This window comes from Geospiza fortis, unplaced genomic scaffold, assembly GCF_000277835.1.
Source record: "Geospiza fortis unplaced genomic scaffold, GeoFor_1.0 scaffold79, whole genome shotgun sequence".
Taxonomy (NCBI): Eukaryota; Metazoa; Chordata; class Aves; order Passeriformes; family Thraupidae; genus Geospiza; species Geospiza fortis.
In genome coordinates, this window is record NW_005054408.1 from 1,387,436 (window position 1) to 1,409,935 (window position 22,500).

General features: G+C 39.4%; 1 protein-coding gene across 7 annotated transcripts in view; it reads right to left on the reverse strand.

Moving 5' to 3' along the window:
- Window positions 1-22,500, reverse strand: part of ZNF536 (zinc finger protein 536) — a 346,930-nt gene that overhangs the window by 241,329 nt on the left and 83,101 nt on the right. For all 7 annotated transcript variants that reach the window (XM_031061301.1, XM_031061295.1, XM_031061300.1 and 4 more), the window contains exon 4: window positions 895-1,013. The gene's annotated coding sequence lies outside the window, so the exon portion shown is untranslated. The remainder of the gene's footprint in view (window positions 1-894; window positions 1,014-22,500) is intronic.

The following is a 22,500-nucleotide window of genomic DNA, read 5'->3' on the forward strand; positions in this document are numbered from 1 at the left end:
TGACTCCTACACCACACAGAGATCTGGCACACAGCTTTGATGACACTTCCTAAATGTATCCAGATAAATTCATGGGTAAACTCACCATTACCCCTACAAGAAAGGCAGTTCATTTCTGACAACAAGTGGCAGGATCAAAGCCCCACTAAAAGATGCAGCACTTTGTCCCAGAGCTGCACCAGTGCCCTTTCCATTTGAGTCTAGGACCTCCTTTTAGGGTTCTGTACTCGCACAGGATTAAATCTGGTAATCCTTACTCATGCAAATATTAGCCACCATTAGGAAGGTCTTACTTTCAATGCTATGAAGTGAAATCCTTGTGTATGTCTGCACTGCAGTCCCTGGGGCATTGCACTTCCTGCAAGCTTTGAACTGGCTTGCTCAGATGCCAAAAAGCTTTCTAAGAAACTGGAGAGCCAGCACAGTGTGCCTTCCAAAGGACAACCTCTGCAAGGGTGGCAGCAGCTCCAGTGCAAACACAACCTACACGTTTCAAAGGCTAAACATACTCCTTCATATCCACATTCTCCTCTGCCACCAATAAAAAACATCCAAAGTCACAAGTATTAGGTCTCCTTCCCTTAAAAAGTATTATTTGAGGATGGAAAAGAAAAAGGCTTTTGAGCCACCATACCATCTGTTTAACAATTGCCAGGAAAAAGGATATTTGTCAAAGACACAGATACATTTTAGCTATTATGTAACCCATTGCATCGATGATTTTTCTATGTATGCAACAGAAAATAGTCTGTTTGATGTGATTTCCAGGGTTTCAACTAGAATAAAGGTATATTAAGATATGTTACACTTAGATATTTGAGATTCTCCCACCTTTCTGGGAATTATTCAAGTCAATTCAAGAATTGATCCCATTGTATGTACAATATGTCTTACCTGCAGCCAGAGCAGAGAAGTCTAGTAGTCTGTGCACATGTCTAGGGAGCGGGGACAGACATCAACACACTCTGGGGCTCAGGAGAGATCCTTTAACCTCTTTGCCTTGGTTTCTCCATCTGCAAAAGAGGGTAAAAATGAGACCTGAGTAAATATTATAAAACATTGTAATTCAAAGTAAAATTTTGAGTTAACAGCATTAGAAACACGTAACTGCTTTCTGTTTTTGTCTGTCTGCAAAATTTGGAGCATATGTGCTGTACCAATATTAGCATGTCTTCACAGTCAACATCTAGAATGAATGCTTAAATATTCATTGACTTCAAATTTCAAATTGAAGTTTGAATTGACATTCATTCTGTAGATGTAACAGCATCAACCATTAATCAGGGAATAGAAATAATACCACTCAATTTATATAATCTACATACTGTGGTCAAAATGTATACTTCTAGATATATAATCTCAAAATTTTAAAGTATTAGCTGCTTAAGTAGATCATGTGGTACATCCCCTCCCTCTTCTAACTGGCTGATTTATGTAACTGAGCAACCAAACAAAAATTCTGAGATGTATGTTCAGCTGTAACGTTCAAAATTTACATTGTGTATTGAATCAAGTAAATACGCAACTCATGCAATCAGGGAACAGAAGAAATAACATGATTTAGGTAACCAGCTATGACTATAAATTTATAAATAATCGAAACAAAAAACTCTCCAAATAAAGATTTTTAAAATGCATTATTCACTGAAGAGTTTTGTAAGTAACTACTGAATAAATACTTTCCACATTCACAAGAAAAGAAAAAATCCAAAATGTGCCTAAGGAGTCACTGTGACTTGTTTGTTCAGATCTACCTACCCAGTTATTCTTCCCTCCCTTTCTCCCCCTTAAACTACACCTATATAAATGGAAATTCAAAGCCTATAGTTTCTAATGCACTCTTTGTGGATTAGTTAATTTTTAGGTGAGTTACAGGAGTATCTAATGCAAACATTTACATTTACTAAAAGGGGGGAAAAAGAAATATGGAGTTACCAAAATCATTATAGCCATTATTTGAACAGAACATTTCAACCCTGCTGAATACTTACAGTCTTTCAGCTCTGTCCTTCTGGTATCTTTTCCAGCCCTTTTTTTAACTACCTTCATACAGATACCATTGACCAGCACAAAAGTCACTGAGTGTATTTCTTCCCTGTAATTGCTTTGCATTGCCCCAAAATTTTGCACTTGCCAAATAATGTCCTGCTTTTCTCAACTTTTGGGTTCCTGTGCAGGTTTTAGAAGTCTTAATTTTCAGAGAAATTCACTATGGTAAAGAACAAGAAAAGAAAGGAGGAAACATGATTTAAATGAGCTTGTGTCTTCTACTTAATCTCCCAGAGAGATATTCAAAGTTTGAAAATGCAATCTCCAGATAAAGATGAAAGCTCCCATGTTGTGTCTCTGTAAACCAGAACACAACTGGCACTTAGCAAGTTGTCCTGTCTGCTGATGGGAGCAGCAGGGATGAATCTGGCCAGTCCACTTGCACTTCCCTTTCTGAAACCAGTAATAAAGTTTGAGAGGGGTTATTTTTAAAGCGGCTCTTACAGTGTTCCAGCTCACTACTGTCAGCTTCAGATCTCAAATGCAATTTGATTTATAATTACATTTTAAAAACTAGCATTAAAATAACATTAGAGGGGTCATAATCTGAACTTTTTAATAGTTAGGCACGTAGCATATATTTAGAAATGGATCTCCAACAGGATTCATCTGGAACATATTCTGACTGGAATTCCTTCCTTCAGCCATTTCAGTACTCTGCTGAAGCTGGTGTGCCAAGAGGCGATGGTGGAGCCCTGTATTTCAGCATTGCTTCAAATGGAAACCGACTGAGATACACTGCTGGACATTTGCTAGTCAAAGGCTTTTCTTGCATTACAGTCAGGCCCATGTTTGTAAACACCAACGGGTGAGAAAGTGCTGAAGAATCTGGAATAAGCCCTCTGCACTGAAAAGACATGTTACATCCCTTGAAAAATCCATTGGCTCCGTTGCTTCTGAACCTCGAAGCCACTTTGATTTTCTTGTCCTCTGTGGCACAGAATGATTTGAGGGCATTCACCACTTTGAGTAGTTCCTAGAGGCCAAGTTCTGCTCATGCCGGCCAAAACACACGTGCAATGAAAAAGCAGCATTCCCAACAACTGTTCCTACCTGTCCTCCCAGCTGTGCAAACAACTCACACAGGCACTCAGGGAACCTGTGCCTGCACCTCCTGAACAAAGATGGGCTTCAGGTGGGGCACAGGCACCTTGCAAATTTTGCCTTGTTCTCCAAGTCCAACCTTCTGATAAGAAAACTTTAAAACTCTTCAACTCTACACTGGTACCTAACTACAACTTCAGAGGCAAAAGGCAGACAAGGAATTCAGTTTCCGAACACTAGTGCTGAAGTAAATGAGCTAGTAAAAAAAAAAAATAAGCCTGTGCCTTAAAACCAAGTTGAAATTTTATAGGCTTTTACTCCATAATTTGTACTTGAGCCTTCTGTTATTTTTAAACAAATCTAATTTCTTACAGCTGTGAAATTTACATTTTAAGAGTGTCTAGTGGCCATGTGCATTAATTACTTTATTGTAATATTTTAATGAGTTTGGGGTTCAACTCTGAAAGAATCCTTCTGAATCCCTGCTTCCCCACAGAATTACACCAGAACCTGATTCAATCACAACTTCACACACCCTGGTCCAAACCCTGATGGACTTGCACAATATTTTCAGTTGTCTTATGAAATCACTGAACTTTAAAACTGGCTCCAGATTTTAGGATTTCTCATCAAACTAGCATTTCCCTGGTTCAAGAGTAGAGCTAGGCTTTGAGGAAGTTTGTATTCAGAGCTGAACTTGCTGGCTGAGGCTCATCTCAATGAAAGGAGGTAGCAAAATGCAAAGTTCTGCTGTGACAGATAACATTTGGGCCAGTCTTGTTCAAAATGACACACAACGATGCAATTGCTTCCATCTCAGTATATATGACATAAAAACATGCAGGGCTAAAAGATTAACCTCCCTAAGGAATATTTAAATTCACCAGGCCAGATTGAAATGCATTACTGGAAAATTTCCACCTTTGTAAGAAAACTGAAAAGTACTGCAGTATCCATATTCCTGCCACAGTATCCCCTTTATGGATTTTGGTGGTTTGTGTCATACTAAATTATTTCTTCTTCATCTATGCATGTGCATAAGCAGTGGTGGGACATCAGTAAAATGAACCTGTTTTTTCAGGCAGTTTTCCAGAAGGATTTAGTGCCTGTCCTTGCACTGCTGCAGGTGCAAGTGCTCATCTCAGGACTGAGGCAGAAACCTGCAGACCAACGAGGATCTCTGGAATTTGAACTGAAGAGATAAACCTTCTTACAACATCCAGTGCACTTTAATTCTCTATGAATAAGCTAAAGATGCAAATCCATAACGCACTGAACAATGGGTTCAAGTACAAATACAGATAAATGCAGGGAAAGTGGGACTGACTGTGTTTAGCTGACTGTGATAACAGTAAGTGGTTCATCAGCTGTCAAGTGCCACCACACACGCTGCACCCACAGTCATGCTTGGAAATCTGACCACTTTTGTCCCCAACTCTCACCTCTCTTGGCTAGGGCAAATGCAGAATTGCAACTTCAGTGAACTACCCAGCTTTTTAAAAAGCATGTTTTTAAACCACTTACAATAAGAGCAACAGTTATTATTCAGTACATGCTTTTTATCAGATTGAAGATAAACTTTATTATAACTGGTGGAGATGGTATCAATGATTTGTGGTCTATGTGAATTCTGTAATGAGAAATGGTAATCTGTCTTGGGGCAAACAATATTGTTCTGTTTACTATGCAATTAGCAATATTAAGTCAAGATTCTATAACTGATAGCTGAAAATAGGGGTGGTAGGAAGAAACTGGAAGCACTGGGAGCTGTCACAGGACAATTATCTGAGGTCTATAAATTATTTACGGTACTTTAGCCTGACATTCCCTCTCATCCTCCAAAAATCTTCCTCAGTGCTCCAGAGATGCTTGCTGTAAAAGTACTGAGACTGTCAGCAGTTTGGGGCAAAGCCAGAATCTCTCCTTGTTGTGAATACTGAACATACAGTATAGTGCAGGAGCTTCATTTTCAGAAAAGCATCAATAAAATAACAAAAAATCCCTCCAAAAGAGAGTTTTACTTTGAAATAATGAACCCACAAGCATGACAAAAAGAGGGGAGACCTAACCTTCAATTCCTGGCATATCTGATGAGAAATAAAGACAGAGTATTTCCCCTGCATTTGATCTCTTCTTTAATTTTATAAACTGAGTCCCACACCTTTGTGTGGCCAAAACCCTGAACTTCTTGTTTACTCTTAGATCAGCCTTAAGCTACCACCATATGGAGCTGGGAACACCACAGACAGAGCAGAAACAGCCCTTAACTAATGGTCAGAGTGAATTGTGTTGGGAGTCAAGTGGGGCCACTCTCAAGTGGCTGGTTAGGAAAAGGCCTGACCTTTTATACAGAGCTTCTGTATAAAACAATACATTTTTTACTTTACATTGTAAAGGACAGAACCATAAGTATGATCAGCCACAGAAATTTCACAGCCTTTTTCTAGTCTGTTCCTTGCTGTACACATGCAGTCCAGCCCTTTTGGCTCTGATTCTGCAGCAGTAAGAATTTTGAGATTACCTCAACAGGAACTTGGAGCTACAGCACAGAGCTTTCACAGCGAACAAGCAAGACCTATAAAGTGCTAAGGTCCTCCTTGCAAAACTGATCTTCAAGAAAAGAAAAAAAAATTAATCAGATGATCACATTCTTAAAGTAGCCAATTCTATTTGTACTCTCTGGAAATGTGATGCTCCCCAGAGAGCTCCATTGCACCCAGCAGGCAAAAGCCACATTTAAGGCAGCATGACACAGCAGTGCTCTGGCAAGCAGGGTGCCACAAGGAAGGGGCTGCTTCTGACAGCCTCACAGCCCCTCTCTGTGCCCTTTTCCTTGAGGATCTGTGCCTTAAATTCCCATATACCACTGAATGACATCTGGCTGATCCAGAAGATTAGCAGCTTATTCCACCTTTGTTCTCTGCCTTCTTTTAGGACGAGCAATCAATGACACCACAGCAGGCAGAACCCTCCGGCACAAAAGCTAACAAAATTGTAGAATGCTTTAAGGAATGATGTAAAACTTAGCAGAGAGTTATGGAAGGGTATTCCCACACACAATCTCTGTATCAATTCCAATGCTATGTGGAAGGGCTCTCAAATTCACTTGACTTTCCTGAACAGAGCAAGGTAAAACCAGCAACAAATGACTGCAAGAGCAGCCTCTTTAAAACTGATAAAAGTACAAACAATTTAATCAAGTGTGCAGTAAATTTGAGGGTTTCCTTTGTGCAAAATAACACTGAATCAGAGCTTCACAGCAAAAATACAAACACATACTGTAAAAATAAATGGGAAAAAAAGAGAGGAATATAAAACTTCACGTTTCTGTTTATAATATCTCAGTGATTGGCAGAAGTTGCTCATAAACTTCTACTTTACAAAAATCCACTCTTTGGAGGGAAAAACACTCAATAATTGGTATTTATAGGGCTTAATTTCTTTTTCTGAGGAGATCCTGGGTCGGGTCATTCTTCTTCTCTATTGTTCAAAATTTATTCCCAGATTAAGAACTTCTCCTATAAACAGGTATAATAATTTTCTCCAGAAGGCATTTTTTTTCCTTCCAGTAATTGGCCTACTTAAATGTTTTAATGGAACTACTGACATACAATAGCACAAAAGGTCCTCTGACCATAATATAAAGTGAGAGATGAGATTTCTAAAAACTTTTGTATGAAGGTGGTCTAGGATTGACAAAAACAGACAGCTATAAAACTATCGTTAAAGGTCATAAATTAGGTACTCTCTTAAATGTAATTCAATCATTCACTGTTATAGGAGCTTGATTCTATTAGTTGTCCTATGCATTTTACAAAACAGAACTCCATTAACATTATTCACTTATAGCTTCCCTCTATAAGTGGATATTCTGCTCAACAGGCTTTAAATAGATTTTTTTTTTCCCCTGAAATTGCTATTAAGCATACTTTTACTCAAAGGGCAAAGTAGGCATAGGATTATGCTTGTACTTCATGCAAAGGATACATTTTCAGCAATCAGAACCACATTCCTATGAAGTAAAAATACTCTATATAAGCCGATTGTTTCTATCCCTCCTAACCTTGCTCAATAAGGACTCTATTCTGATCTTTTGGGTTACACACAAGTTTTCTAATTTGGCTGAATAAAGGTATCTTGTTGGGCAGCTTCATGAGCATATTCTGTATCTTGAATTCTGACCTTGACATGTTCAAGGTGGATCTCAGTTATAAGGTGCTGCTCAGAGAAGGAAAAAATACTTCCATAAAAAAAAAAAAATCAGGATTTTTATTTTTACTTTCTTCAGTTAAGGAATACATTATAGAAGTCCTGCTTTTACATACCTGGCTTTAGAGAAACACTAAAATCACAAACCTTGCTAAATTAACCACAATGCATATATAGCCACAAGATTTTTGGAGCAATTTGCCTAACCCGTAGTTACATTTCAGCCACAGAAACATCTACTGTAGATCATACACCTCTGATTTCATGTTGATTTTACAGTGAGTTGTATGCCCTCACCTCTGACAGGTTAGATGACTCCATCCTGCACATGCAGAGGGGCTCTGTGCTGGGCCAAACCTCAGATCCCACCGGCAGTCTCAAAGGATTTTAGCCACATGCTGCAATAATCTGACACACGAACAGGCTCTGACCCATTGAGGTGCTGGAGTTGCAACAGCACAATCTGTACATAAAATATGCATATACTGAGAGCCAAATCCTCTTTCAGCTGGTTACCATATTCTGTGTTCATGTCTTACTGCTTAAAGCAGGACACATGGCAGAAATACTACACTGTTGTTCTCATCGGCCACACCAATCCCAGATAATCAAGTCAGGGCAGACACTCTCAGAGGAAAGGGTTGAATTTTATCTGACCACCAAGCTTCAGCTTGCACTTGAGGTTCTAATTTTCTTCTGTTCTTAGCCCATTTCTGTCTTGCTCTGGCACACACTGCCCTAGTAAGTACATTTATTACCTCAGTAATTCCTCTGAGGGCTGTCTCACTTTCACTTTATATCTGGACTCGCATAAGCATCTCCCCATTTTACAAGGAAACATTTATTAGCCTCTGATAGGGGCTTCCTGTTCCACCCTGCAGAATCCCATTGCCTGCTACCCTTCAAAAGCAGGCTAACAAGTTGCACCCCCCAGGCAGCTCTCGCTCGCGGTGTTTGAGCACTGGTCGTGCAGCACGACCATGGAGAAGGCATGGAGGGGCACAACCAGGCATCCCAGGTGATATTCCTGGACTGTTTGCAGGCTTTAATTCAGCAGGGCACACACAGAGTCAATATGGGGCCCTTACACCGTGGTACCTCTCACCAACCACCAGCACTGGGTGGTGACCCTGCAATTTCTAGGGCACCCCAGTCATACTCCTTGTTCATGCCCTTGGGACCAGCGCAGAAAAGATCTGTGAAAGTCTCCTTCACCCAAGGTTTCCTCAACTATGAGGTTGATCTTATTACTCTGGGACATTTGAACAGCAGAGGGTAAGCCTATTATATCATAAAAAACAGGGATTTCTGCTGTAATTCTTCCAGTTCACAGCTAATTATTGCACTTGAGAGCTGCTCATGGGATTTTTTTCCAGGTAGCTGTGGATCATCACTGCAGATTCCAGGTCCACCCTGCAAAAATCCTCAGTCTAACAACTATTTGGTGAAGTTGATCCTGTCCAAAAACTGTCCAGCATTCCACAGTTTTACACAGGAAACTTTGGCCATGATCCTCCCCAGTCACAGCACAGACATATCATCAGAGGAGGTAAAAAAGTATAATCTCTAGAAAATAAAATTGCATGGATTTACCCCAGCTGTAGGTCTGGGGACAAGAAAAAGATTTCAATGCACTGTCTGTTTTGCTGGAAACCATGTGAAGTCTCTCATCCACATCAGCCTGCTATTTTTTACTTCTATGGGAGCAGACAACATTCATATTCAGCTGCTCACTTATAAATAAAAAACATTTTTACATGGGTGGATTGGAGTGGCCTCTTTTTTCCCCCCTCTTTCGGTTCCCATTATTTTATATATTACACACATGTTCTGTCAGCGAAGCTCACTTTGTTATCTGAAACATCTGTGGTACCCTGCTGTGGAGAAGGCCAACACTGCTGCTGCTGTTGCTGCCTGTCTTTATTAGCCACTGATTTGCTGATGTCGTCCTCCGACGGCTCCAGTTGGCCTCCGCAGCGCCGGGGCTGCACGGCACAACTGAGGGGTTCTGTGACCTGCCAGAGGGGTCCTGCAGGTTCACAACATGGCAGTTACCCTCTCCAGGAGGGTGTGAAAACAAGGTTTCACATGGGAGTTCATGCAAGCACTGGTGTTTGTATTTCTAAAGAAACCTCAGTGAATTTATCTGCAATGCCATTGCAAGGAGGCACGTCCTCATCAGAACCAAAGGAACTCCCACCTGAGGCTCTCATGAGATCTGGCTGTTGAGCAGCCAAAATGTTTTCTCTTTTCTTCTTTTTGGCCAAGTGAAAAGTTACCTGGATTGATCTCCTTTAGCCTTATTTTCAAGTGCATTTTACAGTTCTAGTCCTGACATACTGCTCAGTCCCATGAAACTCCCTGGGATCTACTGTTGCTGAAAAGATTATTACCTAAGGTATATAAGTATGGATTTCTTATGGAGTCAAAAAAAGATTTTAAAATATCAACTTAGATATGAAAATATGTATATGTTTCTTAAATAACATATTTATAGATAAGATGTTCAGGTCACCTGATAGGAAATTAAGCTATTTCTATGTATTTTATACATGTACTTTCAGCAAGCAATAGCACTTCAGTACAATCAGCTTAACCATTTCCCCTCTTAAAAATCAAAACCCTCTTATCTTCATATGGATTTCTTATGCAACAGATGAGGAGAATATACATTCCACAGAAGAATTTGAGAGATGATTGTTAAACCACAAAACTTAACAATAACATTTAGGGGAAGATGCAAGAACAACTCACGAAAACACTCACATGGACCAGATTTCCAGCTGATGGCATTGCTTCTGTGGGTCTACTGTTTTAAGAAACTGCTCTCTAATACAAAGCTAAGACAATAAGAAGTTAAAGGCACTTCCTTTCCTTTTTAAAGAAATCTATTTATTGATGACATAAAAATCTGAGCTGAGTTCTGACTCCCACAGGTACACTCAAACCAGCTTTCTTGTAGATTTTTCAGATCTCTCAAGGACTGGGAGCCTGATACAGAGAATAATTATGGTATGGGAGCATCACGTGACTGCTGTCACAGATCTTTTACATGCAAGTCAGTGTGCATATGTGGCCAATTCAAGATTCCTGATTGAAGACTGATGTGGAGATAATTATAAATGAAAATAAAACACAGCTTTTGAAATAACACCCTGTTTTCTTTACAAAGCAATTGATCACCTAATCCCAGAAGGAAGGTTGAAAAGATACTATATAACAAAGTGCTAGTAGCAGGCAGCTTGCTATATATTTCAGGATCAAGACCATGATGACAAGGATAGAGAATCGAGAAAATAAATGCCACAAAGACATCTCACCCCTCCTCAAACCCCTTTTGCTTGAAGCATTACTTTATTTTAAATTTTGTTTGTTTATATTACACAGCTTTAGTGCCCCAAAACATCTAAACTCCATGCAGAAACAGGAAGGATATTTCCATATTTAAAATCTGAACCTCATTTCCTATCTCCTGAAAATAACTGAGATGTGATAGCACTGGTCTCCAAAATAATTTTCAGATTCCCCACTAACAACTTGGCATGCAGTAGAACAAGCTCCAGAACTGCTCCCTGGTCAGTTCATTGTGTTTAGCCAGAGCAGGAACTAATCACAGAGTCACAGGTTGTTCCCCCTGCCCCAAGCATGTCCCCAGAGGGAAAAATGGGATGGGATACTGTGGCTACTGCTGCCACTTGGCTGAGGATTGTCTAAAGAAGGCATTTCAAATCCTCTGGAGGCCAGGGAAGTCACAGGTGTTTTCCACTACCAGAGGAGTACAAAGTACCTGAGCAACAGCAAAGATCTGGCCTTAAAACTTGCAAGATAGCTCTTATTTGGAGGAAAGTGCAAGGAAGGAATAAAATTAATGTATACTCATGAACAAGTCCAAAACTTGGAAGATGAACTGAAAAGTCAATTATCTTTATAAATTTTCAAACTGCAAACACTTTAAATCAGGACAGTTTTTCACTCTCTCCAGATCCTTCTGCAGGACATATGTACAAGATAGAAAAAGACTTCACATAAAGAAATATGCTAACTTGAAGTGAAGATATTTATGGTTGTGGGGAAAAGAATAAAATTAGTGCAGTGTTATGTTGGAATGATAGTAATTTCTCTTTTACCGTTTGTGTATGTCACCATCTATTGTTACGCAGTCTTTTAACATTCATCTGAATATTTCATCCATGCAAAAATTAGTCCCGGCATCGTTTTTTCTGAATAATGTTTGGCGGGCATTGCTTCACAACTGCAAACAATCCTTTATTGCTATTGAGTGCTACAGTCAGGCTTGTTCCACACTGGAGGTTAGAATCTGATCCTAAGTCCATTAAATCACAGAGTCTTTTTAAAGTTTAATCTTGAGAGGATTTGAGTTATAAACAAAGGACACTATACATGGGGAAAGAAACAACAGAAAACTATGAACTTATGACATTAATGCAACCTCAAGTTCAAATTTTGTGTGTGATTTAGTAAGAAAATTCTGAGCTTTCAGCAGCAGCCTATACACCCTGGCATGTGGGCAAAGCTAAACGCAGCATTGATGATCATATCCAAAACACACATATGGATCCCATTTTACTATAGACGTGATTCTTCATGTGCAAAACATGTGTCTGACTGGTTTTCTTTGGCTTTTTAAGATGTGTTTCTTTTTCTCTGGTGGGGGCAGGGAGCAGAGAAGTAAATAAACAATTTGCATGGTCCTTGAATATACATTATCTATGAAGAGAACAGCCTGTGATTCAAGGACAGGTAAAAAGCCTGGACTTCAGCTAAAAGTATCAATTTCAGCAAACAGCCAAGTACCAACAGAGAGAAACTTAGTCCACTCTACTTCTTCTGCAACACACTAATCTATCCCACTCCATAATTGCTAGATAGGAAAGGGAAAAAGGGCTCCAGATGCTAATAACTTGGAAGTGGTAATTAGAGGAGTCCGCATTACTGCTGTGAGACTCCCATCTTCCCTTGATTACTGGAAAGAAATTTTTTTCCAGTGGGTCTCCTTCTCACTTCTAAAACAAGCAGCACTTCTGTGTTCCTTAGCCCCATCTCTGTCTCACTAAACACATCAACAGGAATTTGATTGGGCCCAGAAAACTTTCTTTATCTTCGTTAACATTGGAGGATGCTCTTTTTCTCATAGAAAATGTAGGAAAATATCCACAAGCTTATAAGGTGACCTAACAGGAAAGTACCACAAGCCCCAACTTTTAGCTATACAAGATAAAAATTGCCTTCTACAGCCCCAGCCTGAGTGTGACAGAGAACAAGAGAGTCTGCTTTCCTTGTTTCAAAGGGTAACAAATATCTTTAAAGGCTCCTTGAGCATTTATAATCTCTAGGATCACAGAGACAAAGTAAGTCTGGAAAGGGTCTGAACATCGCATGAGAAAGTAAAAGGAAAAATACACTTATCACAAAGAGGGAATGCATTTGTATTATGATATTGAAATAGCACAAGGCTACAATGACAGGCTATAAATTTTTCTCTTGGACTGTAACCAATATTTTCCATTTCAAATAACAACAGTGTAAGAAAGAGTGACTCAGAATTAATAGGAATTACGGAAATAAATTGGTAGGTACTTAGGTGAAAAAGAACCTCAAATTCAGCTGCTGTTAAAGGAGAAAAGGTTAACTAGCCCTGTGAGCAACCCTTGGACCCATTTATACTGCTGACAAAGTGACCAAAAAGGTATGCTTAGATTTTAACAATGGTGCCCATCTTTATAATTCTCAGATTCATAGTTCAGAATGTTACAGTGAATATTTTGGTGGTGAAAAGCATCTTGTTTCTATGCCTGAAATTTAACATTAAACATAACACTAAACCCAATCTATGTTACCAGGTAATAATAGCAGTGATAGTTCTACATGGTTCTGCAGTGATGAGAATTAAGTTACAGAAATTTCTCACTTCTACTTTTTCTGATTTGATATGTCATTTCATTAAACAACCATGAATTATTGAATATTAATAATTTTAAATCAGTGTTGTGCCTTAAGATATACACTTGCAGACTATTAGTATTTTTCTTAACCATTTTATTGCTGTAACTGGCTATTGAAACACTGGCTGCTTAGTTAAAAAGAATTGAAAATCCACCAACCAACCAAACCAGGACTGGGCTGCAAGAAGCCTGTTAGCCAAAGCCAATGTACATTAGCCAAGCTGGATCCACAAAAAGAAGAATTTTTCCTCTGTTTCAAGACTCAATCCTACATTTGGTTTGGTACATGTAAATCCACGTGGTTTTCTAACAGGTCCATCAAACCTTGACAGATAAGTCTTAAAACTGAAACTAAACCTGGCCAGTCCTCTTTTTTCCCCCTATACAGACTTCTAAAAAGAGAAGGACTGCAAATATTGTAAAAAAAAAAATAAAATCAATGCAAAGTGGTTTAGCACAGGTGTTGCTGTTATTGTGCTACATTTGGAAAGCCCACACATTCAGCACACCTTCAATTCACACACCCAGCTGTGTGAGGTGGTGGGCTATTGTTAGTTTACAGGTTTGCAATAAAAAGCATGAAGTAATATTGGCAGGCTCAGGAGCTTTTTTTTTTCCTTATGATGTCTCCCTGCATCTATTTATCTAGTTCTCCTTGCTTTGTTTCTGCTTTTATATTCAGCATATTCAAAAAAGGGTCAGGAGAGGTTTTAAAGATGTAATGCCACGCTCAAGCCTTTTGAACACTAAGAGAAAACCTCAAAAGGTTCACGCATAAAGGAACAAAGATATAAGGATAGCTTTGAACCTAAGGGGCTCTCTCACTGCAAGCAAGTGCATTGCCAGCATGTCACAGGTGTACACCACATGAGCAAGTGAAAAAATAAAATGCCTTTGTGAAGGGGTGTGATGCTGACGGGTCCGAGTGCAGAATGCATTAATCCCAGGGTGAGCGCGTGCATCTGTTAGATATTTATGTAGTTCCTACTAGTAGTTTGTGCAGATATCTGAGCAGGTGAACGTCAACAGCTTTGAGACCATATGTTAAAGGGAGCCTGGGAGAGGGTAGGGGAAGGCCACCAGGCACTGTGTGTCTGACAGGAGGGCAGGCACCCCCAGCCTGAACATGGCCCTGGGTAGTCGGCACTCCGGGGCCAGCCTCAGGCTCCTGCTGCTGAGCTGGGGGACACCGGGGCAAACAACTGAGCCTTTCCCCTCCTTGAACAAGAGATACTAAATGTGACCACACCATGGCAATTTTCTTTCATCTCTAATTTTTTTTTTTTTGTGGGGATTAAATAGATTTTTTTTATGTATTCAAAAAGTTTGTCTTGCAGAGCTGCATTAATAATTTTTAGATGTTACTTTAGTTTGTTGGAAGAAGACAGAGTGAAGATCTCCGTCTCCTGGTGGTTACAGGAACACACTACAGCAGGGAAGAGCCAAGCCCTGTTCCTTTGCCTAGTTCAGAAATCGTTTTATTTTTGTTTTTATATGTTAACTCTGAGACACTTGGGTTCAGGAATGACATGAGTCAGAACCTGAGTCATCCCATCTCCCAGAACAGTCTCCTGACCACCAGACTGCACTCCTGGTAGGTATATGTATAAGCATGATTGAACCCAACGTGTTTTCAAAAGAAAAAAATCTGTTTTAAGAAAAACAATGCACTTTCAAAAAGTGACATTTTGTCTATAATGTTTAGTTTCTCTACTAAATATCCTCAGCAAGGAACTGTGAGAATTCATTCATCTTTGAATGAATTTATAAAACATGCTGAGAGATCTCTGGCTGAAACATATGAATTGTTTTTATGATTAGCACAGAGTATTAGAACCCAAAAATTGTCAGTTTAAACACCCCTTTAACCTAGACCCCTCAGTTACTCCTACCATACATGACTTTTGGGAAATTAAAAGAAAACTGTTCTGATAATAAATGTCAATCTTCTAAAGGAGGTATGTTAGGAAAATTTTCCTTCAAATTAAAATTTTCTGTACAATTGAGAAAACAAATCTCTCAAATCCCCTCCACTTCAAACAGCCTAGAAACTACCTTGAACCTTCCATGGTTCAAGTTTCTCTCAAAGGTAAGGGAATCAAAAACTAGCTTGGGAGTCCTCCAAGACCCTTTTGCTAGAGGAGTAATTCCACCTTTGAAAATCTTGGTGCAATGAAGTGAATTCATCAAGAATTGCAATTTCATTTTTGATACAGACACACACAGAGCTGCAGAAATGTGCCTTCCTCACCCTTCTGAAGCATTACAGCTTCACTGAGAGCTTTGCAGGGAGGATCCACACACAGGACACGGGCTTGTAGTTTAGCATTGCCCAAACTCTGCTCCCAAACATTACTAGTCCACAGTAAACCCCATGAATCTCAACAGCTCCACTGAGACTGTTGCTAAGTGCTCCTGAAAATATCTAATCACACCTTCCCATCCTCTTGTACATCTACCTCTCACAATATCAGAACATACACTCTGTAGTAGCCCTTTTCAATTTATTTCCCACATACTTCCCTTGCCAAGAAGATATTGTTCATACCTCCTCCTTCACTGAGTAATTAACTTGCTCCAATCCTTGGAAATGAAACACTCACCCCTGCTTTTGCCCCAGCCCTCAACAAGCTCTCACAAGGCTCCTCTTGCAGCTCACCACCCCATGGAGTGAGGGAAGACACACCATAATTGCTCTGTGCTTGGCTCCTGAGAGGGAATCATCACTTGTCTTTTATTTCTCTGCTTTACTTTAATGAAGCACAGTTAATAAAGAGGGGTGTGAGTAAAGCTGGTGGTTTAGCAGACACCCACCACCCTTGTTGCTGGAGGCCCCTTGGAGTGCCCCTCACTCCAGCATCTGGTCAAGAGTGGGCAAATCCCAGTCTTGCTCCACGGAAAGGACAACATCAGGAGCGACATCTCCACTGTGTATTAGAAAATATTAATTGAGATTTTTAATTTGGGGAGTTGGGCATTGCACAGCATCTGTAAAATATGCCCCAAACATTCTCAGGACTACGGCTCAAAGAGTTTGATTAAAATTGACTAAGACCAGTCTCTCATCCTTCTGTTTAAAAAATGAGAATTCATTTATGCAGTTTAATTCAAAGATTTATATATGATTAAAATTACTATAAGATGTCTAGCTTTTCTGCAATAAACTGCAATGGCCATCAAAATATTGATAGTCATTGGTAAATTACTTCTGGTGTTTAATCAATGTTATTTTTTTATCATCCAGTTTCTTCTTCAAGTCAGCTTCTAACACTAAACTACATTTCATCAAGGTTGGTAAAATGTTTAGAAAGGAACAGATGTCAGAATATGGGGATTGCCAATAACACTGATGGAAGCCAGTAATTTCTTTCCTGTCCAAAGGCAAAAGAATGAAGAATAATCTAGACTGTATACAATAATACAAGATTTACTACAACATTAATGGCTATAAAAAGTAAAAATATACAAAAGCTATCTCCATTTTTTTCAAGCCATCACTAAGGGCAGTGTTTTTCAATCTGAGACAATTTTTACAGGAAAATGAAAGGTCTAGGTATTCTTAAACCTTTAAATATCCACAAAATACAGATGAAGACACAGGCTAGTGTTAGTTGCTTCCAAATATACTTGTATATTAGTCTATTGTGCAAGTTAATAATTTTGCCAAATCTCAAAAAATGTGGATGCAATCTTTCCTTTAAGAAAGCGGCTCAGCTTGTTATTTACAGATTGTAACATTTACATAAGAGTTTGGTTTAACAAGAGATATAAATATAGATAAAACCCTTAGGACTTCATTCTTTAAACTGCCCTCTAAAAATCTGCCCTACAATTTGCACACTGAATTTTGTGCAGACTATTCTTGGAAGCCTTTTGTGAATTAGGGAGAACTGACTCGAAACAGGGGCTGGTTAATCACAATTTTGCAAATTGTACGTAGCAATCATCCTCACATTGTGAAATTCAGATCTATAAAATGCTGATGTTTTAAAGCTGAAAAATAAATAAGCTAAGTAGGAGTACTTTGCTAAGGAAGAAAAAAAAGAGTAGAAGACCCTTTGCAAAGAAATCCTTAAAAAAATAATAGAATAAGAGAAGTGGCATCATAAATAAAGTGTATCTCCATTCCAGATCTCAACTGAAGCCCACCCTGGAAAAAATGTTACCAGCTGACTGTTCCTGCCCCAGTCTCACGTCAGCACTCACCTGAATATACAAAACTCCTGCATTTCCAAGAATAAACTTGTGGGAGTGTAGTACTTTAGAAAGCTCCTGTATGTTCACCTCCCACCTGGGCAGACCTCCAGTGGAGAACGGACTGGAGAAACTTCACCGTTCCCATGTCCATCACTGCCTGGCTGTGCCCCCAGGCAGAGCGGCTCTGACTGCACACCAGGACTGTCACTGCAGCTCCAACTGCAGCCACCCGGACACCACACGCTATGGTCCATGCTGAATGCAACACTCGACAATAATGGCTGGCAACTAAATGGTTTGAGGGAGAAGGAGCAGAATTTATGTGGAAAAGATGATGCCTCAAAGAAGACTTTTTGTTCTGCTTTAAGCTCCAGCTAATGTAATTTCAGCAGCAGCTGACTCAAAATTCTTCTTTTCCATGCAGGTTTGCAATTGCTAACACTTAGTGTAAATTAATGTCTCTTTCTATTATTTTCCTTTATCTGTTACAAAAGGACCTTGACAAACTGACTGTTTTGAGTGTTCAAGATATGCTAAAATTCATGCAAACTGTTACCAGTATCATTTTAAGGACAAGACCTTTCCATTGGGGTTCAGCAGTGACACAGCATGTGTAAGTCACCCTCCTGCCATTCCAAGCCCCTTCACTATGGACACAAGTCACAAACAGTGGAAACTCTGTTTTCCTGATGTTGATCCTCCCCAAAGGTCAGGTTTCTTACCTCAAACATTCCAGCAGTTGCTTAGACTGCAGTTGAGGAATTTTGTGTAACATTGCTTCTAGAAAGCAAATATTTATGTTAGTAAATACCATTAAAGTATTACTGTTATACAGGTATTCTCATTAGCAAACTACTAAATAGGAGGAAGAGAATTTTAAACTAAATGGATAAAAACATACTATATTTGTGTATTAAACAAACTTAACTATCTTAGTTGACCATGCTAAGTGTTTTGTCAAACACGAAGTCCGGCTATTAACTATTTTTATGGGAATTAATGTTTTTAGAATTATTACAAATTCAGAATTCTTGCCTTTGCTACAGAAAACAGACAGATGCAGAAGGCCCTACAAATAAGCATTACCAGGATTTCATAAAAGTAGTGGTCAGGGAAAAAAAGAAAAAGGAAAACAAAGGACCCACAGGAACCTTATAGGGGGATGAAATAAGGAAATTCCTCTTGAATGGGAGAGCCTTACATTCATGCCTGGCTCTGAAAAGGTAGTTCAGGGATTTAGCTTCACACATGATAAGTGAATGTCCTGAACATCAGACTCAGTTATTCTGGTAGAGCACATTTATTCACCCACTCCTGCTGGAGTTACCCTTTTGTTGTCCTTTTCCCTTTTTAATTGAAGAAAGCATTCAGCCTACAATTTCATCATTGCATCTGAGAGTCAAAAGGAAAAGAGTTCAGGAATCTCAAAGTACATGTTATTTATTCAAACAGAACAGCTTTAGCAATTTTGGCCAATGAAAAAACTTTTTAATAGATGGAATTGGTAAAGGATGAAAAGAAAACTCTTTCCTTTTAGTTCCATCCCACTACTCAGATTGGAACCAAGATCTACAGAGGTAGAGCTGAGCACCTCCTTTGTTTCCTCTGCTTGTCACTTTTGAGGCCAAGACTACATCAGGAAAAGCTCATATGTCACTCATTAATTCAAAATAAACCTATTTTTAAGGCCCTACCTGATGATGTCTCTTGTGATAAGGGACCATGGGACACTCAAAGCGATGAAGGGCTGTAAGTGGGAAGGAGTCTTTCAGGGACAGGATCTCGATAATGAAAGCTCCCATAAAAACTTTGGAAGATTCTTGTTTGCTATTTTGAAGACAACCTGCCTGTGAGTCCAGATGTACTCATCCAGACTTTCAAACACACATTTCAGTGTGATCTGAGTTTAAATGTAAGATGGTAAATGAGCTATTCATCATCACACCGAATCATCTTAAATATCACCTGAGCCATTTCACTTATTTGAGAAATGTTGGCAGCTCTGAAGTTGAAAATACTGTGTATTTCAGAGGCAAAATGCCCAAGACTGGATTTTTTAATTTAACATAATGAAGGCAAAAAAGTGATTTATTCCTTGTTTGTTACATCCAGTTATGCTGATAATTAGGCAAATGCTTTGCCTTTATATTCTTGTTACCTTCCTGAGTATTTCTACTGAAGGATTTGACTCTTCCTGCAGCCCAGCTTTTATTCATGATCTGAAAGCATTGTATTTTCTATTTGTTATTGTTTTTAGGCAAAGATTATTTCGGAAACATAATTTTAGTATGGATTCAAAGTTCAGAGCTCTTTAAAAAAATAATTATGTGTCTTAGAAGCCACCCATGACTCCAGCAGCAGGTGATTCACAGTCCCAGTGCCCTGGGGTTGTGAGCAGCAGCCAGCTCAGGTAGGGCACAGGGCAGGTGCTCACACACAGAGCAGCCCAGCAGTGTTTGATTCTGTGTGTTGACTCAGACATTAGGATGTTTACTGTCTGCATCCCACTCCTTCCCTCCCTGAAAAGCTCTGCAAAACCAAACCAGCTCACAACATGTCAGCCTTCTGATGGCTACATCAAGCTCTGTCTCTCAGCATTTCTCTACTGCTTGGCAAGATTTGACCTCGTGGCTCTAACAAATCACACCAACTGCCTGGACAGCACAAGCAGACATTCCTTCACACAAGCCCAGAGGCTTTCAGGGCAACATGAGGCCCCTGCTTCAGAAAACTGAAGGCAGTTGCTTAGGAGCAGAGTAGAATGTTGCTTTACAGTCCACTATAATTTTATTTTTGTTACTACTACTACTTAACAGGAGTACTTTGGAATAACTATAGTTGTCTGCTCAAAGCCAAACTCTTGCCAGGTGCTGCTGCTCACAGTCCAATCTGAGAACAGCAGAACTTCCTGATGCTGCCTCTGAAGGGATGCAGACCTTGATTCCATGAGCCAGACAGACACAAGAGATACTACTAATTAAAAACAAAATATTCAACTCCTAAAAAAACCCTGAAACTCTACGAATCATCATCAGGGTACTTTAAATTATCCCATAACTCCCATGAGCGAAAAAGCTTGAAAATGTCTCCCTTTGGAGAGAGCTGTAAGTATTTTTTTGGCTACCTCCACCCAGGAAAGAGATCCTACCCTTAAAGTTTTAGAACACTATAAGAAGATCCAGAGGAATTAGCCTCATCAAGCCATTTAGAAAAGTTTAAGGAAAGTGACCATAGGAATAACACCTTCTCTCAAAACCAATGAATATCACTTAAGATGTGATCATGACCTTCAAATTTTAAAAAGCATTAACACTTTAAAATAATATAAATTATATAGACAATATAGGGAAGTGTAATGAGAGTCACCAAATCTGTTTTATCCTCTGTGTTTCTCATGGCCCAGTGTCTCTGGCCTCACTGCACTTGTGGATTTGAAGTCATCTCCTGCCTTGGATGAACCTGGATCTGGTCACCAGCTGCACCTGTGCCTGCTAACTGGGGTCATTTTAAGTTTGTTTTGAATAACTTCCCCTGTTTACCAATATTTTTAAGTTCAAATCTAAAATCTCTGCAGCTAGAAATGTACAACATGCAATGTGCCCAGCATAAGAAAATTTGAACAGACACTCACAATTTTCTTGGTTCCCTGTTAGGGGAACGAGAAAGATCCACATTACATTCATTATCCGTCCTTAAGTGTTTTTTGTCAAATTTTGACTCTGCCACCATTCTTCGGTGACAGACATTAGGTATGACATTTTCTGACACAATGTCAATAGTGACATCAGTAATATTTGACACAAGGCACATTGGAGTTATTTGACACAGACAATTGGATAGCTCAGGGCACTGGAGATCCAATGCATAAAGAGTTATACCTCCAAGTCACCAGTGAATATCCAGCCCAATGCTTTCTAGCTGCTACCAAATGATGGCTCCTCAGAGTCTTATAGAGGAGGAGTTTGGGTCTATTGAACAGATGTCCAGAAAACAAAATTCAGCACAATAAATTACATTAATCTGTGCCCTATGTTGAAACACCATGGAATGAATAGTCAGTGACAAAGCTATTCTTCTACTGCTATCTGTAATTCCTTTTAAAAACGGTTGAATCCCAAAGGAGACATGGGAGGATCAAATGAGTCAGAGAGCACTACAGCTCCAGTCTCCTGAATAAGATTTCTGTCTCAACAGCTTTCAGTCCCATGGCTTTCATTAACAGTTAAATACACTTAGGGGAAAATACAAATGTGAAATCTTACTTTCAATGATGTGTTTTCCAAATATTTCACAATTGGCTAATATACGGGACTCACAAATGCTGAACAGAAGCAAAATGAATTACAGATATGATCACTCTAGAATTTCCTAGAGTGCCACAGTCCTGATTAAACAAAGCACTTCTACCTAGATCCAATACAGCACTCATGTAAGACCAGAGTCTTGCAATATTTATTATGCATCTGGCTGAGCTCCCAAATCCTGCATTCAGCCCTGAGGTCCATTACTCACACCCTGGAAGCTCTGGACATGAGCAGAAGGAGGTGTTGGTCCTGGGCACATATGGAACCACCTGGGCTTACAAGGACAGTCACCTGCCCAAGGCACCTGGGTGCTTGGAGAATTTCATAGCTCTAAGGCAAAGATTTAGAAATCTAAGTTCCAGTGAGACATCTTAGAGTGCATGAATCCTCTTTTGAAGCAGATGTTTTACATTTTTGTCTTACTCTAAGGTTATGCTTGTGTTCAAGCACCTTTAGCACATGCAACTTCATGGGAACAGGACTTCTTCAATGAGCAGAGTAATGTTTTTTCAGAGTCCAGTGTTAAGTGCTTTACTTATAGACCTCTTTTTTTTTTTTTAATAAGTACAACTGCCAAGTCAGAATTAATTAATGAAGAAAATGCTCTCCTTTTTTTTCTCTATTTTATAGGAAAATGTGATTCACATTAGCTTATCTACAACAGGAAGCCATCTATATGACCATACAACTGCAGAATGATGTTCAGTCAGTAGCTAGAACCAAAGCTGGGCTAC